Genomic DNA, 7,756 nt, shown 5'->3' with positions numbered 1-7,756 from the left:
TTTATGCAAATCCCACTAAGAGATGGTAAATTTTAAAATATAATATGAAAGGGTTAACTCCTAAATCTTTGTTGTCCACTTGGTGGGAGAGTCATGTTGACAGTGTTAAAGTTATAAGAGTTAATTTTTGATACACAAAAGGCTTTACTTCAAGTTGCCAAAAATGATAATGATCCAAAAATAACAAGTGATGCTAAATTCTTAGCAAAAAAGAACTTGGTAACTTTGAGTTTATATTGGTTTTAGTAATTTGATATAAATTGTTAAATACTGTTAATTTAGTTAGTAAACAGTTGCAATTACAAGATATGCTGATTGATGTTGCTATGGAAAAAAAATAAAGGGGTTGATTTTGTTTTTTAAAGAATATAGAGAAAATGGTTTTTTAAATGCTTTAGAAACTGTAAAAGATATTGCCTTGGATATGGGCATCAATCCAATGTTTCCTAAAAACGTGAACCTAAAATAAAAAAACATTTTGGTGAGATTTCAACCGATACTTCTTGTAGTGTTTCAAAATCCACGCATGAGAAATTTATGGTTAACTATTTTATTTATATTGTTGATCAAACAATTACTTCTTTAACTACAAAGTTTGAACAATATCAACAATATGATAAAATATTTGGTTTTTGTTTAATTCAGAAAAATTACATTCATTAGATGATATAAACTTAAAGCCTTGTTGTAAGTCTCTTGAAACTTCACTCAAGAAAGATGAACAATCAGATATTGATGGAAATGACTTGTATGTTGAGTTAAAATTACTTCTACATCTCTTGCCCAAAGAAAAATGACAACAATTGATATTCTAAACTTTTTAAAATGTGATGATTGTGTTCCTATTACATATATAGGATATAGAGTTATATTGACTATTCCTGTTATTGTTGCATCTACAGAACGGAGTTTTTCAAAATTGAAGATTTTAAAGTACTATTTACATTCTACAATGACTCAAGAATGACTTAATGGATTGGATTTGATGACGATTGAGCATAATATGTTAGATAAAGTTACTTAAGAAGATGTTATTGGGATGTTTATTTCAACGAATATTATGAGGATGGTTGTTTTCAAGTAGTAGCCAATTTCTTTTTTGTGTATTATTTTGAATGAATTTTTCATTTTATGTATTTGAAATAGAAAACTAAAATGTATATTTTTTCGCTTAAATTTTGAGATATTTCAAATTTTAGGGCCTATTTTTTGTTAAATCGCACAGGGTCTCTAAAATATCGAGGCCAATCCTTTTTAATAGATCCACCATGCATGATTGAGAAAGACGAAGATCTAATTTTTATGAACCACAATGCTCTTAAATGAAAGGAAATACTCCTCATTTGGCCTGTAGTTGCTCAAACTCTTAAGATCCAAGGCTATGGGACCAATAATGAACAAATCGTACTATATAGCTAGATCTAACGAAATATGCATCAAGGTTAGAGCTTTATGCCTACAGAAGATGCACAAGGATGAGTAGTTGTTGGATCCAAAGGCTTGGTTGCCGCACCACAACTCCAAAGCTCTTCCTTCACCACCAAGAACACCAAAATGTCACTCTAAAGCTTCAAAACTCTCACACACAAATAGGGTTTTGAAATGGAAGCAAAGAGAGGTGGAGGTTGGAGTTAAGAAAGGGTTTGAGGCCATAATGTTCTGTAAATAGGGTCTAAACCCTTAAAATTGGGGTTTTCACTCTGCAACAGTATGTCCAGCGTACTTATGTGTACGCCCAGTGTACACAAGGGATCCGCGATCATCATTTAAACGCCTACCCCCGACGTACCTATATCGTACGCCCAGTGAAGGGACCAAGTTTGATTTTTTTAAGGAAATGAGCCACAAAAGAAAATACCTGAAACACTGGTGCTATAAATCCCCCCCCCCCCCCACTTGAATCAGACTTCTTCCTCGAAGTCCACCGCTACAAACAAATCTGAGTAATGCTCTCTCATCTCATCCTCAGGCTCCCATGTCTATTTCTAGCCTTTCAGGTGCTGGCATTGCACCTTCACAAGGTTCACCACTTTGTTGCGCAGAGCCTTGGTCTTCCTATCAAGAATCACAATCGGTCTCTCCACATAGTCCAGGCGCTCATTGATGTGAATATCATCAAAAGGAATCACCGCTGAATCATTAGATACACACTTCTACAACTGAGCAACATGGATGGTGTTGTTGATTTAAATGAGCTCATCAGGAAAATCCAGCCAGTATGCAACCTTGCCCACACGGGCGGTAATCCTGAAGGGACCAATAAATCAGGGGCCCAGCTTGTCCTGCTTCCAAAACCGGATGACACCTTTATTGGATCTATATGCCCATGAATCATTATGAAGTGATATTGCTAATAATATATGATCCTATAGGGTCACACCTTTATCAAGTTGGCACATTTTGTATATTTAATATTAATATGATTATTAATAAATAATATCAATTCTTTTATTTACTTAGGGAATAATTATTGTTTTATGAAAATAATAATTATAAAAGAGTATTACTATTTATTATTTCATATGGTATGGATTAATAAGTCATGCACAACATTTTGGACTAGTTGGATTTTTTTTTATTTTACCTAGAGACAAAGTTATATTTTATAAACTTGGAGTTTATAAAAAAGTAAAGAATCTTTCTTTTTAAAGAGGTATGGCCGAGAGTGATGATGGTATGGGAGGTTGCTTGTCAACCTTCCTTCCTTTGTCTCCCATGCTTCTAAAGGCTACCATTAATTTAGATTATTTTAATGGTTAGGATTTAATTTGCATGGACTATATAAGAGATGCATAAGGCTTGCATTTTGGGTAAGTGAAGCACTTTTTATTCCTCTCTTTTTCTCTCTAAAACTGTGGGTTCTTCTTCTTTTCTTCCTCTCTCTCTCTTTTGAAGTTAGTTTAGTGGTTGAGAAGCTCTCTTGAGTTGTATAATTTAGTGCTTACTTGAGTTAAGCACTTAAAGGCTTTAAGACACTCAAGAATACAAGAAGTAACTAGCATTCCAAGTGCCTCTTGATGGTGGATACTTGTAGAGAAGATCATACACTTTGAACTTTGCTATCTTCATCAACACCCCAAAACCAAGTAGGTTCAAAGGCTTCAAAGGTTATCTCGAAAACATCCTATGGTTGTTTTATTTCATTCTAACCTCTATAAATGGATCCATGATGGTTTGGTTTTGTTATGAACAAAAAAATAAACTTGTTATTTTTAAAGTCTCCCATTGCCGTTTTTTGTGAAAAAAAAGCTTATATTTTGTATCAAAACCCAATAGTGGTATCAAAGTCATCTTTTATATGTTATAATGATTTTTCTTTATGTTTGATAATCTTTGGTTTTTGGAAAACAAGCATGGATTTTTTTTGGTTAAGAAAAATCCATATTTGTCTTCTTTGACAACTTCTTGGTTAAAATTGTTTATTTTTATATATAACAATTTTTATGCATTTTGGTTATATAAAAGTTTCTTTAGAAAAAACAAAGAGTTGTTTGTTATAATATTTGATATGTTGTTATGTATAAACAGGCCATTTAGACCTTTGTGTTGTGTTTGGTTGATATTTATTTATTCATAATATGTAATAGATAAATAGGTATTTTTCATTTGTTGATTTGTTGTAATAAATTAGTTAGACTAGTTGTATTTCTTTTTAAATGTAAAAAGATGAAGAAATGACCTCATTGAAGATGACTTAACCATTTAAGACCATAATCCCAACCACAAGCTTCCACTTTTGGTTTTGAGCTTAATTATAGTCTTAATAGTTTAAGTGTTGCAACTTTCATAGCATGAAGGATTTGAAGTCCTTTTGCAAGGAAGAGTTGTTTGGCAAGTGGGAGCTTGAAGACCTTTTGAAGTGTCCCTTAAGTCCTTTAGGAAAGATTTAATAATTCTGGTGATGGCTCACAAAATTATTACCAGACATCGCTTGGTTTATACACATTATAATGTATGCTTGTGATGTTTATTTTATGTTAAACGTATGTTATGTTTTATGTCTAAAGATGGTTTTTACATGTCAAATAACATTTTTTCATAAGATAATATCACTTGGAGTTTGGGTAAAAAAAATATTTAAAAGACAACATAAGATGTTTATAAATTGATATTTATAGAAACATTTTACCAATTACCGGTTAAAACTCAGATTTTGTTGAAAACAGTTTTATTGTAAAACTTATAAATACCCAACTTTAAAATATTTGAAATAGTTTAAAAGAAGTTTAAACTTTATGTAAACTTCATGTCTTTATAATAAATAAGTAGTTTTTTATTAAAAAAAAAAAAACTAAAATCGGTTTATAGTGTTATAACGGCAAATAATAAAACTAGTGATTATTTTTTGTGTTGAAACTTAATATATGATATTGATGTTTTAAGCATAACGCAACATGTTGATATTATGTTTTATGCATGCTAAATGAGATTTAAAACATAAGTATCATCACACAAGTTTTGGTTTATCAAAATATGACTTTTATCATAAGATGCATAAAATTGAATTTATAAAATAAAATGAGTTTATTCTTCAAATTCATGAAGTCATAAGTTCTTTGATTGTCAAAAGGAAGTTTAAAATAGTGATTTTATAACTCATCCAAAACTCCAAGTCTTAAGTATAAAATAAATTTTTATTAAGACTATTACCGGTTTTTAAAACCGATCTACAATTAAACTTTAAAATACCGCATTTTAGTTTATAATTGATCGCGGTTAATGGAAAATAAAATGAAGTTTTATTTGGCACCAAAAGAATCTCATAACAAGTGATATGAATTTTACAAAAGGGTATATGAATTGTTGGATGCATGCAATATTCATGATACCATGTTTTTATAAACTATAATTGTAAAACATATATAAAACCTTTTCTAAGAATGCAAGTCATTGCCATCCTTTTGAAGAACACTCGTTATCATTTGAGGATTCGAACGTCACGGGGTCACCTGGGCCTAGGATTGGATTTTGATGTTCGGGGTAGTTTTGTAGTTTCTGGTTTCTAAAGGGTCACATTGTTACTGGTTAGTTCCAATGCTACAAGTTGTTTCAAGTAGGATGACTTGATCGGAATCTTATGTGATAAAGGTCACCTAAGCATGAGAGGTATGGGGCACAGATGAGATAAACATGCCAAGCTAATCAATGGTTGTTTAATATCCCATAATCTAGGAGTTACATTTCATATGCAATTGGTAATCACTACCTACCGAGTTTAATTAAGTTTATGGGATAACGGTCACCTAACCATTTACTTGTTTCGTTACTTGGATCCTAGACTTTAATAAATTAATGTGTTAAGAAACAATAAAAGGTATTAATTTTTAAAGACTAAATATTGAAATACTAAATGAAACTTTGTTAAAATCTGTTGATAAATGTTAATAATTTTTACGCCCTGCAAAAGTTCTCTCTTGTTGAGCACTATAACACTCCTATGATGCACATGCAACCCTAAATGCTTTGGATCTATGTTTTCTCTAATTATACATGCATTTTGTTTTTCCAAAGCATTCACCCTAGCTAGCATACAATTGAAGCTATGTAATAAAAAACTAGTTTGGATGCTTACCTCTTGAGTAGGGTAGAGTTCTTGACCTTTAAAAGCTTGAGCACTTCAAGTGTGATGCCTCTAATGGTTCACACACACCAATATGAAAGAGGAGGCTTAAGAGAATAAGTTACTTATCTCAAAAAGATGGTGTAACCGATTTTGGCTCATGAGGGTTCTATTTATAGTGTGGCAAATGCTAGGGTTACACTTTGTAAACCCTAATTCTCCATGCCTTTTCACATTCTTATGCTCTATGGGTTTAACCTCCATGGACTATCCATGGATTAACTTATTGGTTTAGCCCTTCTAAATAATCATAGATCATTAGCCCACACTACAAGAATCATTGATTTACATAATCAATCCCCATATATTTAATTAGTCTCTTTTGACTACAAAATTAATTCTTGATCAATACTAATTAAATAATATGATATTAATATGCTATACTTATAATATTTTAATAAATCATAAATAACCTTATTATCAAAAGTCCATCCTATCAAATTACACTGGTGAAGGCAAACCAAAAGGACCATGCTACTATCGGGTCAAGTACATCCTAGTTATAGTTATGGGCTTATACACCAAATCCAACATTCTCCTACTTGGATAAGTCTAATAACTATAACTACCAATGTAACTTCAGGATCCGACTTAGCAATCGTAAGCTTTCAAAAGCCACTGTCAAATCTGACCCAGTCAGTGACACATCCTTTAGATAAGGGATCATATAATCCTCTATTCTCAAGATATCAGCTGGACAAATACATGGAACAATGTCATACTTATTGTTCTTAAGATATCAGCAGTTTGTTTCCCGGTTTCCAATTCGTCTTACATAGAACATAACTGAACACATCAATTTAGTTCTGACAGGGCCCGACATATTAGTCAAAACAGAATCATCGAGGGGTCCAAGATATTGCTTTTAATCCTCTTAGGATAAAAGGGAACACATAAACTTCGACATTGTATTCTTGTATTAACTACTCATTAAATCATGCACAACGATACGTTTTATAACATCAAGTTACTGATGCGTTTTCGTATCATCAATGCACAACTAATTCATAGTCAACAACTCATATATCTAGGTTTGAAGACTTATATGATATTATCGTCTCACAATCACTCGTGATAAATTCCATAAAGTGATTCAAGTGAGAGCGGATTGATCCAATACTCAAATCTTATTTCAAAAGTACTCATGAATGGTGTAGCAAACTGTTGTCATGCCTAACGCCTTAGACAATCTACAATCCAACTCATGACAATCTTCTTTCATACTTACTTCCAACATATGATCGATTGTGGATAGTTTGTGTTGGGTTTTAAGCACTATAACACTTCCTAAGTACACATGAAACCCTAACTTCTTTGGATCTATGTTTTCTCTAATTATACATGCATTTTCTTTTTCCAAAGCATTCACCCTAGCTAGCATACAATTGAAGCTATATATATAATCAAAACATAGTTAGCATGCTTACCTCTTGAGTAGGGTAGAGTTCTTGACCTTTGGTAACTTGAGCACCTCAAGTGTGATGCGTCTAATGGTTCATAAACACCAATATGCAAAACAATGTTCTAAGAGAATAAGCTACTTGTCTCTATGGTTGGTGCAACCGATTTTGGTACATGGAGGGTGCAATTTATAGTTGTGGCAAGTTCTAGGGTTACACTTTGCAAACCCTAATGATCCATGACTTTCCAAATTCCTATGATCCATGGGTTATATTATTCGCTTAGCCCAGTTACATAATCATGGATCTCTTAGCCCATACTATAAATATCATTGATTTACATAATGAATCCATCCATATATAATTAGTCTCTTTTTACCACAAAATTAATTCCAAATTAATTATTGGACAATGCTAATTAAATAACCATATTAATATATTATACTTATTATATATTAATAAATTGTAAATACCCTTATTCTCATAAAACCATCCCATCAAATTACACTGGTGAAGGCAACCCAAAAGGATCATTCTACGATCGGGTCAAGTACATACCAGTTATAGTTATGGGCTTAGACACCAAATCCAACAGTCTCCCACTTGGATAAGTCTAATAACTATAGCTGCCTTTGCACTTCAGGATCCGACTTAAAAATCGTAAGCTTCCAAAAGCCGCTGTCAACTCTGACCCAGTCAGTGACACATCCTTTAGATAAGGGATCATAGAATCCTC

Source organism: Lactuca sativa, chromosome 5 (genome assembly GCF_002870075.4).
Source record: "Lactuca sativa cultivar Salinas chromosome 5, Lsat_Salinas_v11, whole genome shotgun sequence".
NCBI lineage: Eukaryota > Viridiplantae > Streptophyta > Magnoliopsida > Asterales > Asteraceae > Lactuca > Lactuca sativa.
This window is presented reverse-complemented; position numbering follows the sequence as displayed.